Consider the following 13527-nt stretch of genomic DNA (forward strand, 5'->3'; position numbering starts at 1 on the left):
CCCTCGCTTCAGGTCTTGCCATTTCCCCGCCCGTCTTCTCGCCCCTCCTCCTACTTGGCAGAGTCTGGAAGGTGGGGGAAAACCCCCGAATTTTGCTGAGCCCCTACTACGTGCCAGTTACTTTCAGGGCCTCTCCTCTATACCCCAGGCGCTCTGGGTTCTCCCACACAGCAAGACGCTTTAGAGGGGACAGAGACGAAGGAAGGGGTGGTCGGAGTCAGAAGAGAAGTGAGGAGATGAGCGGACCCACTTGACTCTTTCTAAAAAACTGCAGAACCAGCCAGAGGACGTGTTGAGGGGAGGGCGCCTGGCTGGAAGCGGGGGTGGCGGGTCCCCGGGCAAAGGAAAGGCTCAATTGTGCAAAGGTTTCCTGCCCTGCCAGCCCGCGGCCCCAGGCCCGCCGCCGAGCAGCCGCCTTTCTGCGGCCAGGAGCCGGGGAGGTGGGGCGGGAACGCGAAGGCAGGAAAGGGTTACGGGAATAGCTTTCCAATGACAAAGTCTGGAAGGGACCCATGCCTCCGCCCCTCTGCGGGTTAAACTGGCACAGCGCAAGGGGAGGAAAGAGAGGGTGATCGGAGCAGAACCTCCACGCACCGCGCCGCGGCGGCCGCGCGCTCCCCTCCCTCGCCGCGGCCGAGGCAGCCGGCGTGTGCCAGGGGCAGCGGGTCACCAGGCTCCGCCCCGCCGCCCGGCCCCGCGGGACGGCACTTTGTTCAGGATGCCGCCTCCCTCCTCATTGTGGGGCCGGGGCCGGCGGCGGCCCTAGAGCGAGGCCGGAGCGCGCGGCGGACGCCGAGACTCGAGCGAGGGGCGGACGGGCCGGGGGAGCCCGGGAGAAAGTTTCTCATCGCGAGCACAGGGCGCCCGGCACCCGCGCGGCTCCGGGGAATGAGCGACTCTGCGCGGCGGCGGCGGCGGCGGCGCGGACAGGGAGCCCCGGAGCGCAGACGCGCGGGTGAGTGGCCGGCGCGCGGTGGACGCGCGGGCGTAGACCGGGGCTGCGCGGCGGCGAGGCCGGGGGTGCGCGGCTGCCGACTTGGCGGGGCTCGGCTGGCAGGTTCTGGCCGGCAGGGACCGAGCCCCGGAGGGAGGTGAGCCTGGTGCTAGAATAACAACGGTGCTGGCGGCTTCCCGGGAAGCTGTGTTTCTAGAAGTCCCTGTGGGACTGTGCGTCCGGTTCTGGAGCTGATTCGTTAGGGGTACCCAACTCCAACCGTTCCGAGCATACCTGCAACTTAAAGTGCTCTGAGGTCCTGAATCAGAGACACCGAGTGCTGCGTTGTTGCACACACACACACACCCCCTACCTACATCTTCTCTCCCTTTCTTTGAAGCGTTGAGTCAACCCTACTCCCACCCAACAGAAGCTATCGGAAGAGCTGGAGCAGGTGACCTTGCTGGGCTGTTCCAGAAAATGTTCACGGGGCCCCCCAGGCCCTCCCGCCAGTCTCCCTGAGGCTGGCATCTCTGGGTCCGGTGCCGGGCGTGGAATCTGGGAGCATAGAAAGCGGTCCCCGAGGAGAGGGGAGGAGAAAGCAGAGACGGAGTGAACACCGGGATCCCACCTGGGGGTGCTCCAGTGCTTGACTCCTTGAGATCCCTTCTCACCCGCAGAGCCCGTAAAAACTGGTCCTATGATAAAGAATCAACCAAGTCGACCTAGAGGGGAGAGAGGGGAGGCAGGAACGGGGAGGAGGTGAGTGGTGGGGGGCAGTGTGACATCCACCCAGCGGAGAGGCTCCTTGTCCCCTGGAGCCGAACACAGGAAAATCATCTGGTGAGTCAATGGGACTTTGTTAGGACAGTCTCAGGGCGCAGCTGCCGTGGCGGCTTAAGGGAAGCGCCTGGATCCCCCCTTGATAACATGCTGTTTATCTGGCTTCCTGTTTCAACGATTGGGATGTAATTGGCTAGTTCAAATTCAGTGCTGAGAAGCCTGCGGCCCCAGCGTTCCCTCTGCAAGAGTAGAGGGCTTGCTTGGGTTTTCATCTTGTGTTGTAACTGCGCTTCCCGCTATAAGATGCCCCCCGCACCTAACTTTTGAAGGGACGGGGATCTCACACAAAGAATGCCGCCCCGGATAGATCAGAGCTGACACCAGAGACCTTAGCTGTCTTCAGGCCAGGAACTCCTTCAACCTTGGCGATGCCACCCTGCTTTTAATTAAGAGGTCTATGAATATTTTTTTAACCCTGCTTTGAATTTTAGTTGGTGACTTTGGGTTTAACTGGTGGAAGGGAGTCAGCGGGAACAGCTGTGATGATGGATTTCCTCCCCCAAGAAGTTGTTCATAGTGATATGTGCTGTCACCATTGGTTTCCAAGGGAAGTTCTCAGTTAGTTTGTAGTTCCGTATCAGGCTGTGTTGCTAACCCCCTGGCATGATCAGAAAGCATATAATTCCTCACCTTGCTGCCCTGGTTTTCACTTCTGTAAAATGAAGCTGGGAGAAATTGCTGTTGCTGTAGAAATAGAAAAGGTATTTGGGGTCTGTGCTCCAGCCTGTAGGGTCTGTTTCCTGAACTTCCCTGGTCAGAGGTTGCAATCCTTGCTCCGATCTCCTCTAACAGTTTCCCTGAGCTTCCTTGGGGCAAGTCTCAAATTCTCCTTTGTGTTTTAGACATTTGGGTATTTGTGCACATGGTTAATCTCCCTGTGAACACCTTCTGGCCAGACACCCTATCTGACCCAAGTACCACTCAAAGGCTTCCCATCTAATTCAGGTGCTCAATTTATTCATTCTTTGGGAGTTATCTGCTCTTGTTCCCCCTCCCCCATATGTGAATTTGATTTAGGAAGAAAAATGATAGGTAATTGGGCAAGCTTTAAGCATTCAGAACTTTTCTGGGATCTGTCTTCTTTGGGCAGCCTTGGTCTGGGACAACTGAAAACAGGAATGCTGGGAATGCGGTCTTGCCTTTCCTTGACACTCCAGTCTGCTTCCATGAGCCCATGTTACATGTGAAGTATGTGGTGTCATGACGCTCAGATTTGACCCAGTAGAAAAGAGCAGCTAGAGAAGAGCCTGCTATCCATCTCTTTAGATTAGTCTCTCTTTTCGTTTTTCCATTTGGGATCAATTGGACCTCTCCCATTTTTAAAGGTCTTTTGGAGTCTTAAAGGGTTTGACCTTTAAGAAAAACTAGAAAGTTAGAGTTCAAAGGACCTGTCCCTCTTCCCACCCCCTCTTCTTTACAGACAGGAATCAAGCCTGCAGAAGGGAAGGGATGGACTCAAAGCCACACAGATGGAACACTGCAGAAATCCATCCTAGGACGAGGTCTTCTGACTTCTAGTCCAGGGCTCATTCCCTTTCAGCAAATCGCCCTCTTACACTCAGAATTTTTCTCTCTAGTGTTGCCATATATACTTGTCAGCAGATATTACTTAAGTGTTAACAAGAAAGGAGAACAGAAAAATAGCAAGGGGTAAGGAGGAGCATCTCTGCGGTAGAACCAACCACCAGCCCATAGAGTCTCTGGAACATGGAGAACTAAGAAATGTGGAAAGCAGACTTGGCCCAATGGATAGGACATCCGTCTACCACTTGAGAGGTCTGCAGTTCAAATCCCGGCCCTCCTTGACCCGTGTGGAGCTGGCCCATGCGCAGTGCTGATGCACGCAAGGACTGCCGTGCCACGCAGGGATGTTAGGGGAGCCCCACGCACAAGGAGTGCGCCCCATAAGGAGAGCTGCCCAGCACAAAAGAAAGTGCAGCCTGCCCAGGAATGGCGCTGCACACACGGAGAGCTGACACAACAAGATGACACAACAAAAAGAAACACAGATTCCTGGTGCCGCCGATAAGAATAAAAACAAGTCACAGAAGAACACAGTGAATGGACACAGAGAGCAGACAACGGGGGGGGAGGGGGGATGGACGACGACACATAAATAAATAAATCTTTAAAAAAAAAGGAAGAAGAAATGTGGCAATACTTGGCAAACACTTCATCTTTCTGGCCTCTGGTCACAAAGCAATAATTAACAACACTTTTAGTTCCTTCTTCAACTTAAAAAAAATAAAACTACCAACTTTTCTGGTGGAAAGTACCTTCTTCGTTATACAGTTTCCTGGGCCTAATCTGTTCCTTCAACCTCCTAGGAAGCCTGACTCAGGTCTGATTTCCTCCAAGGGGCCTGGGATTTTGCTTGTCAGCTTCCTGTGACTCTTGTGCTGTGAAGGGAGGCAGAATGACTGAGACCCAGCCACTTTGATCTGCCAATGAACATTTCAGTTTCTTATGCACATCCTGTGCAGTCTACACTACCAAGCCCACCAAATCTGTTTGTTCTCTTTGTTTTAATATGGAATGCACTAATATGCATGAAAAATAAAGGTGCTGATGCATGTGCCTCCAAGGACTGTTGATAAGATATTTCTACTTCAAAAGACTATGAGACTGTTTCAGATGTTCTGAAAGCCTTTGAAAGTGAAGTTGTTTTCTTAATTCCCTTTTCGGGTCATTCATTGTTGGTGTACAGAAACACTACTGATTTTTGCGTGTTGATCTTGTCCCCTGCAATTTTGCTGAATTCCTTTATTAGCTTTAGTAGCTATCTTATGGATTCTTTGGGATTTTCTATATATAGGATCATGTCATCTGCAAGTAGAGGTAGTCCTTTCTAATCCGAATTATTTCTTTTTCTTGCCTAATTGCTCTGGCTAGGTTTTCCAGTACAATACTGAAAAACAGTAACAATAGCGGGCATCCTTTTCTTGTTTCTGATCTTAGGGGGAAAGATTTCAGTCTTTCACCTTTGGGTATAGTTTTAGCTATGGGTTTTTCATAAATGCATTTATTGTGTTGTGGAAATTCCCTTCTATTCCTAGTTTTATAAATGTTGGGTTTTTGTGTGTGTGTGTATGTTTTATCATGAACGGGTGTCAGATTTTATCAAATGCCTTTTCTGTGACAATTGAGACGACCATGTGGGCTTTTTTTTTTCTTTCATTCCCTTAATCAGGTATATTACATTGATTGATTTTCTTATGTTGAACCACCCTTACATTCCTGAGATAAATCCCTCTGAAAGCTTTTTAATAACTAGAAAAATTAGGGCTTTGAGAGGTTAGAGGATTCGAGGGCCTCATCTTTTGGACCCTGACTACCTCTAAAGGGAGCATCCAAGAGGGATTATTGGTTCAGGTCTTCCTGAATTCAGAATAATCTCTCAGCAACTCCCCCCATGTCGGGGATGTCTGACTGGCCCAGATGTCGGGATGAACCTCTTCATGGTTGTCATGAAACCCAGAGGTACCAAGATCAACTTCAGTGTGAGCTTCGCTTCCTCTTGCTCAGTGGTTCTCAATCCTTGCTGTACATTAGAATTGCCTAGGGAACTTTTAAAAACTAGTGGTTCCTGGACCCATCCCAGGAGATTGAGTTTCATTTGCTTTTGTAATGGGGCTACAGTATCTCTAATCTTTAAAAGCTGCCCTGCTAATTTTGATGCATGGTAAGGATTCAATGGTTGAGCTGACTTACTGCCTGAAACCCTTGACTGGTCACAGCTTTCAGTGACGCAGTACCCTCTACATCTGGACAGTAATACTGACCCACTTTACAGCCTTTTCCTGGTTTTTAAATCCATTTGTAAATAGAGTAAATACCAACTTCCATAGAATTAAAGTTTCAAAGTTCCAAAGAACCTTCGCTGTCATTGAGTCCTATTTTTTTTCTTTTTTTCAAGCTACATCAGACCCCTCTAAAACATCCCCGCCAGGATCACCCAGCTCGGACAGCTCTGTTGCCGGGAAACTCCCAACAACAGCATGTTGAAATCATCTTATTCCGTATTTGGACAGCACTGTCTTTCAGAGTTCCTCCTTGTATTAGTCTCTTATGTGACTTCCACCCGTTGGTGAATGATAGCGAAAAGTTAGTGGCTTCACCCAATCCCTCAAATAAAAGTGGGGGATAGTCAAAATATACCACACAGAATAAGTGTAATGGCCTGGCAAAATAGTAGATTTTCACATTTGGAAACGATTATCATATGCCTGTCCCCATCTTTCCTTCTAGTCTCCACAGCCCTATTTCTTTCAGCTCTTCTTCATTGGCTGTGGTCTCAGGTATTTTCTGGGAATGTGTATGATGCAATAGCAAGAGCTTAGACCATGAAATGAGCCAGATTTGGAGTGAAGGTTCAAGTCTTGGCTTTGCACATGAAGTGCTTAGCACATGATGAGTACTTAGCACATATTAGCGGTTGAAATGATATCTTCCACATTACCTGCATCATTGCTCTCTGTGTGACCTTAGGCAGGCCACTGAACCTCTCAAAGACTCAGTTTCTTTCCCTGGAAAAATGGAATGAAAATGCCTTGCTCATAGGACAATATCTCCCACTGGTTGATCTTTAACTACCACTCCACTGTCCCTTCCTCCTGCATTCTCCACAGTGATTCCTACTGTCCAGCCAGTTTGGGAAGTGCAGTTGGAGGCTGGTTGCAGGGATCAAGTGAGACCAGTCCCTGAGATGCAAGAGACGCAGTCCCTGAGATGGCAATGCATGTGCTCAATAAATTCCACTCTCATCCCATCCCCTCCTCATTGTATTAACAACCCTTTTTAATATGTTGTGTCCAGAATGGAAAGAAGCACTCCACTTGTGAGCTTACTGACACAGATCAACCACAGGCAGATTGCCTCTTGGGCAAAAGCAGATTCTTTTTTTTTTCTTTCAATTTGTAGATTGCCTCTGAAAACCTGAGAGCTGGGCTGTCTAGGAAGGGAGGGCACATGAAGTCATAAGGAGATGAGTCTGACTGCATCTTTTGCTTTTTATTGTTTGTTGCATAGTTGTTTCATTTTGTTTGGTGTTATCTGATTTTTTTTTTTTTTGTAGACTTCAAGTAGAGTGTAGAATAGGCCTTCAATGAATTATTGCTAAAGTCAATTACCAGTGCCTCTTTTCCCAGTTCATTGGTGCAGATAATTGAGTTGACTGGGACGGAGTATCAGGGTTCCGGGTACTGCCAAGACACCAACTGTTCTCTTCCTGTTTTCCTTTTAACAAAGAAGGGACAGCTGACAAGACACGGTTATGAAGCCGTAGCCAGGACCCAACCCCGCAGCTGCCTGCCTTTTCTCCTCCGGGGTGGTTCTGTACCATGCCCGGCTCCTTCCTCTGGAAAGCTTTGGAAGGAGGGCTTATTCGCATGGGGCCAGGCCACCCCACACACGCCTCCTGTTGGCTGCAGACCTCTGTGCTCCTCGCCACCTCTGGGGCACCGGCTTTAAGAAGGTGTCAGCTTGCGGCCACCGCACTGGGAGGGTCAGTGCAAGCTGCATCGCCAGGGCTATACCTAGTTCTCAGGGGAAGGGGAAGGGCTAGATGACAGTTCTTTCCAACGTTGAAAGTTTCTCTTTTCTTTCCCAAGGTTTTATTTTGAAAAATGTCAAATCAATAGAGAAGGTAAAAGACTATTAACACTATGAATGTCCAGATTCAGTGATTAACATTTTGCTATAGTGTCCATGTGTTATGTCTATATGGATGTATACACACTCACACACACACACGCACACTTATAATAAAACTTTTCCTGAGCCGTTTGGAAAATAATTTACAGATATCATGACACTTAACCTCTAAAGACTTTAGTGTGTATTACCTAAGAAAAGGATAGTCTTCTATATAACTGCAGTACCATACTTATACCCAAGAAAGTTGACTATTTAATAGAATTATTTAATATACAAGCCATATTCAAATTTCCTAATTCTCAAATTCCTTTAGAGAGCACTGTGCAGTTTTCCTCAGTGGAGCTTGAACTGAAGTTTTCCCTTCTGGAACGCGATAGATGAGGTCATGACCCCTTAAATTGAGATAGTGATGCACTGGATACTAAAGCACTTTAATTTATATCATTTCATTTAACCTTACAATGATTTGACAAGATAGGTACTAGTGTTCTCCCTATTTCACTGGTGAAGAAATTGAGGTTCAGAAAGTTATCTAAATTGCCCAAATAATATGAGCCAGTATTCCTAGCCCAGGCTGTGTGTCATGTAATAATTATGGAAAAATAAGATCTTATATTTGTAAAAAGTCTTCTCAGTGTCATCACATTCCTTATCATCTTCACCAGGTGGTATTAGGACGTACTATACCATCCCCATTTTACAGATGAGGAAAGTGAGAAGGAGACCTCTGGGGCTAGTGTTAAACAGTATTTCTATAGTGAAAGTAATATAAATTACATGTATTGGGTGTTTTGATGTTTGATATCAACCTTTAAGCACAGCCCTGTGCTTAGTCTTGGTGTACTTAGTTGTAGCTGCTGGGAAATTGAGAATGAAAGTATAGCCGACTGAAGGTGAGAGGTGAAGGCGAGGAGGGCAGTGGGGTGGGGGGGCTCCAATCCCCTCTCTTCCACGCAGGGAGGTCAAGAGAGTCTGTTAAAGCATTGCAAACAGGAGACCAGATTTTATGACTGAACATGCAAAATAACCAGTGAAAGAATGAAAATCGAATATTGGGGAAAAGATAAGGAGAAAGAGAGAAATGGGTTTAGCGTAAGTGATTGAAATCCTCGTCTGTTTTGTCGGGTAATGATAGATATAATCTAGAAGTGGCAGAACAGGGAATAGAGTTATTAGTGTATTCCCTAGAGTTACATGGGCCACCACCAAGAGAACTAGTAACAGAAAGCTGTTTGGGCAATTGGATGGGGTTGGGAAGAGGGAGGGACAGGAAACTCCTGCTTGTTATTATAAGGTCTTCTACACAATTTGATGGTGACCACCCAGGATATTTGTGAGAAAAGCAAGCTTCCAATTCAGATATCCTGGTTTCTAAATACAGAAAGGGGAGCAGGACAAAATGACGGGCTGAAACAGAAAGTGCTGCTTTAAGACCCACATGGCCGCAGGACATGCTTTCCTGGAGAGAGCCCAGGGCACAGCCTGCCCACGAGGTGCACCCACATCCCCCACGAAATGCCATTATTTTGTAGCTACGTTTTTAAATGATTTTGATGATTTTGATTTTAAAAAGATTTACCCATAACTAGTCGGTTCATTAGTAATGTTAAGTTGGCTATTTCTCAGTAACCCTGAACATGTGCCGAAATTATTGTGAGGTGAGAAAAGTCTTACCTACAAGTTATTTTCAAGTACAATGAATGTTTATGAAAACTAAATTTTAATATGAATACAGTTGACATGTTACATTTTATAGGCATTTAATTAAACATAAAAGCCTCAATTATAATAATTAGTATTAATTAAGCCTCTGTTAATTTCGGTTCTGCAGTTTTACTTTTGCATTTGGAATCCATAGCATTCTCTTCCATAAAAGAGTTTAGCCCTGGGCCTTCTGCCTGGAAACAGGTGGGGAGGGAAGTGTGCGCAGATGTGGCCCCAGAAGGGACCTGTGGGTGAGTCCTTGAGACCTGGCTTGACTGAAGCCCAGGACCCAAATCTCATCCTCCTATCACTGCCCCTCCTCATGCCTTCAGTACAGAAGTTCCTGTTGTCTAGTGTGTGACTTGCCGAACCCCTTCGTGTCAACATCTCATTCACTCCTCACGGCAACCCTATGAGGTGGGCAGGACAAATGTTCTCCTTTTTTTACCGGTGGTGAAACAGGACTAAAAGAGGCTAAGGCACTTTCCCAAAGCCAAATGGCTCTAAGGACTCAGGTTGAGAATCCAGGTCTTCTGATTCCTGATCTTTGTTCTTTCCGACACATCCCAGTGCCACATACACCAGAGATGGGCAGTGTCTTCGACGGCCCATGGAATCTAGCCACGTATGTTATATCTGTGCTATACAAACGCAGACATCACATTGAGTTTTTATTATTAATTTCGCTAGTACATTTGTTTTGACAAGTCCTTAAGATTTGTCTTTCAGTGAAAGCTACATTCTTGCTCATTTTCACCTAGTTAGCCAAGGGAACGTTGGTGAAAGTGTTGTATGTTGAGTTCTGTTTCTCATTTTTTAATCAGAGTTGACAATAATCATCCTGCAGGCATTTAGGTCTGTGTTAGGCTGGCCACCCATTAAGATGCCTTTGCTTTTTAGCTGGTCTGGAGCAAATACACTGGCCCCTCGCAATTAACACATTCTCTCTTAAATCTAAATTCTTCTCTGCCACTCTTTACTAATCTCCTGGCTGAATGTCATCACAAAAATGCTTCAGCAAGCAGACTTGGCCCAATGGATAGGGCATCCGCCTACCACATGGGAGGTCCACAGTTCAAACCCCAGGCCTCCTTGAGCCATGTGGAGCTGGCCCATGTGCAGTGCTGATGCGCGCAAGGAGTGCTGTGCCACGCAGGGGTGTCCCCCGTGTAGGGGAGCCCCACGCGCAAGGAGTGCGCCCCGTAAGGAGAGCCACCCAGCGCGAAAGAAAGTGCAGCCTGCCTAAGAATGGCGCCGCACACACGGAGAGCTGACACAGCAAGAAAATGCAACAGAAAGAAACACAGATTCCCAATGCCACTGATAAGGATAGAGGCGGTCACAGAACACACAATGAATGGACACAGAGAGCAGACAACTGGGGGAGGGAGAAGGGAAGAGAAATAAATAAAAAATAAATCTTAAAAAAAAAAAAGCTTCTGTGAAGGCCACATCACACCTCTGAGTCATCTCCCCACTTCCTCTTGCTAAGAGAAATCAGAGCCCCTCAGGGAGGCCCAGAAAGTGACCACAGGGTTGGGGTGGCTATGGGAAGTGGGTGGGCAGGGCTGCTGCTAAGCCGGCCACAGAGACTTGTGACACTCCCGCACCCACAGTCAGGCCCAGACAAAGACCTCTGTGTCCTGGATGGCAGACTGGGGCCAGATGCCGGGGCGGGGGCTGGCCTGCTGATACCGCCCGGAAGAGGCTGCCCAGGGCAGACAAGACCCGTAGGGCCACACTCAGCATGGCTGAGAACATGGGAGTGCCTGGATGGGGTCCTGCCCATGGCGTGAGCTCAGGGCACACTTGCTGATTACTTGGAGAACGGGGGTAGGCTTGTCCTTGAGCTGAGAGGCAGGCAGGAATAAATGCCCTTCCTATTCTCCTGCCCACAGGAACACCCTCAGTAATCCTGAGGTCCCTGGCATGCTTAGAGGCCAGCTCCTTGCTTCCTCGGCCTCTCCTTGACATCGGGCCTCCGAGATGTGTGATGCACAGGCTTTGGAGACTTGGATTTCTGCCACCTCTCTGAGCTTCTGTTTCCTCATCTGTAAAATGGGGCCAAGAATTGCGAGGCTCATCTTAGAGCCCATTGTTACAGATGGTCTGGCCTAAATCATGATAAAATGATAGTTATTATCATTTTTCTTGACCCAGATGTCTTATCCCACCCTCAGGTATAAATATTTGGCCCTTTGTCTGGGATGGACAAAGTGGCTGAGCAAAGTCGGGATGCCTGAAACAGACAGCTCCCCAGCCCTGCAGGCTCTGCTTCTGGGTGGATTTATCCCCAAAGGGTGTTTATCTACCAGACAGAGGAAAAGGATTCCCCGTCTGAGGGTCAGATGGAAGGGGTGAGAGGGGCTCTAAGACGTATGGTCCCCCTGGGCCCCACTGGGCTGCAGCCTGCCGGCCTCTGGTGGGTGAGGGGGAGCGCAGTGGCCGGGGGCTTTGATTGGCAAAGCCTGCCTATTATCTGGCCCAGCCTGTGTTTCCAGGGCATTATAAATAGCACCGGCTTTGGAAGGAGGAGTCGCAGATGTGGTTGAGGCAAAGTAAATGGGAAAGTGGGAGATTTAAAATGAGGGGCTCAAGGCTCGTGGGCCAAAATACAGGCTGGGGCTGTCTCCATGGCAATAGGACACCAGGGAGGGCTCAGCCCGGGTGCCCTGGAGGCGGAAGGCCTGAGTCATAAGCCAGAAGGAGCCCGTGCGCAGCAGCCCGTGGGCCAGGGCTGCTGCCCTGTCGGCTTCCATCGGCCTCTGTGTGGAGAGGCCTGGGCTGCTACCGAAACTCAGCAGGGGATGGAGCAGAGCCTGAGGACAACTTCAGGTCTGGAGAGAGAAGTAGAGAAAAATGCGGTGTCCCCTCACCCTCAGACCCCCAGGTCACTGTGTGCCCTAGGAGAGCCTTCCCTGCTGAAGGCTGGGATGGGAGGGAGGAAATCCTTTTGATTTCTTCTTCTCTTGCACTTTAACAGAGGTGTAATTTACAAACAGCAAAATGCACAGATCTTAGCTGTTCAGTTTGCTGCATTTTTGACAAATGAATATTCCTGGCTAACCCACCCGCCAGTCAAGAGGTAGACCTGTTGGGGATTGAATCATGCGCCATGTTCATGTACCAATCCCCAGTCCTGTGAGTGTGAACACAGCTATAAATAGCACCTTTGAAGATGTCATCAGGTAAGGAGTACCTAAAATCACACCAAAATGGCCGAAATCCTGAGAAGCAAAGGAAATTGGACACAGAGAGGAAGCCATGGGGAGCAGTCAGAAGTTGGAAATCAATAGGACCTGGAGGAGAAAGGAGGAGAGGCTGCCATGTGCATTGCCACATGATGGAAAAGCCAAGGACCGAGGGTCGCCGGCAGCCAGCCCCCGAATGCCGCAGTCTTTGGGGAGAAAGCATTGCCTTGCTGATGCCTGGATTTTGGACTTCTCCTAACCCCAGATTTGTGGGCCAAGAAGTCCCTGTTTAAACCCACCCATTGTATGGTGTGCATTTTAGCAGCTGGGAAACTAAAACAGAGCCTTTCCATCAGCCTCTAAAGTTTCCATTCTGTCCCTTTCTCGTCAGTGTGCCCCCTCCCAACCACTCTTCCACGATTCTGATTTTTATTACCACAGATTAGTTTTGCCTATTTTTGAACTTCCTATACATGGATTCATAGATATGTTCTATGTTGTATCTGGCTTCTTTTGCTCAACATAATATTTTTGAGATTGGTCTCTGTTGAATGATGTAGTTTGTTCCTTTTAATTTCTGAAATATGACTATATTATAGTTTGCTTATTGAGGGAACCCTTTTGATTTCTTCTAACTTCTCTATCTCAACTCTGATAGAATTCTCAGGAATCAGCATCAGTGGGGTGTCTGCCAGGATTTGGGGGCTGAGAGTGAAGATGAGCTGGCTGGTCCTTAGTATAATCTTTGAGCTCTTCAATGTCACGTTCTTTGTTCCCAGAGCACTTCCCCACTTTTGGTGGCTTCCTATGAGAGGCCACATTGCCTTTTCTTTCCTTCATGGATTGAGAGCCACCTCTGCCTTCTAGAACCAGGAAGCTCAGATCATTGACAGAGAGGCCACTCGTTTCCCCAAAAGATAGAAGATTGTCCTCTGCCCTGAGTTGAGTCGGCCTGTCTTGGAGCCGGTGCATTTCAGTGTGCAGGGATGTCTGGCTTGCATGTGGGGCCCCGAGCTGTGTGCAGGACTTTAGCCTGTAGGGGTGGGAAGACATGGGGGCTCAGAGCAGGGAACTGGCATGATGAAGTAGTGTTTTAACAGGAGTACCGTCCGAGTGGCATGGCTGGCATCTGCTCTGTTCAGTGTTGGGAACCTGGCACACAGCGTCCAGGAGAGCAGCGTTGCGTGGAGGAGGGAGAGC

General features: G+C 48.4%; 1 protein-coding gene across 7 annotated transcripts in view; it reads left to right on the forward strand.

Annotated features, from left to right (window-relative positions):
• Positions 1-735: 735 nt before the first annotated feature.
• NAV1 (neuron navigator 1) overlaps positions 736-13527 on the forward strand; it is a 253429-nt gene continuing 240637 nt past the window's right edge. For all 7 annotated transcript variants that reach the window (XM_058274946.2, XM_023585586.3, XM_058274947.2 and 4 more), the window contains exon 1: positions 736-955. The gene's annotated coding sequence lies outside the window, so the exon portion shown is untranslated. The remainder of the gene's footprint in view (positions 956-13527) is intronic.

This window comes from Dasypus novemcinctus, chromosome 13 (assembly GCF_030445035.2).
Source record: "Dasypus novemcinctus isolate mDasNov1 chromosome 13, mDasNov1.1.hap2, whole genome shotgun sequence".
In the NCBI taxonomy this organism is placed as follows: Eukaryota; Metazoa; Chordata; class Mammalia; order Cingulata; family Dasypodidae; genus Dasypus; species Dasypus novemcinctus.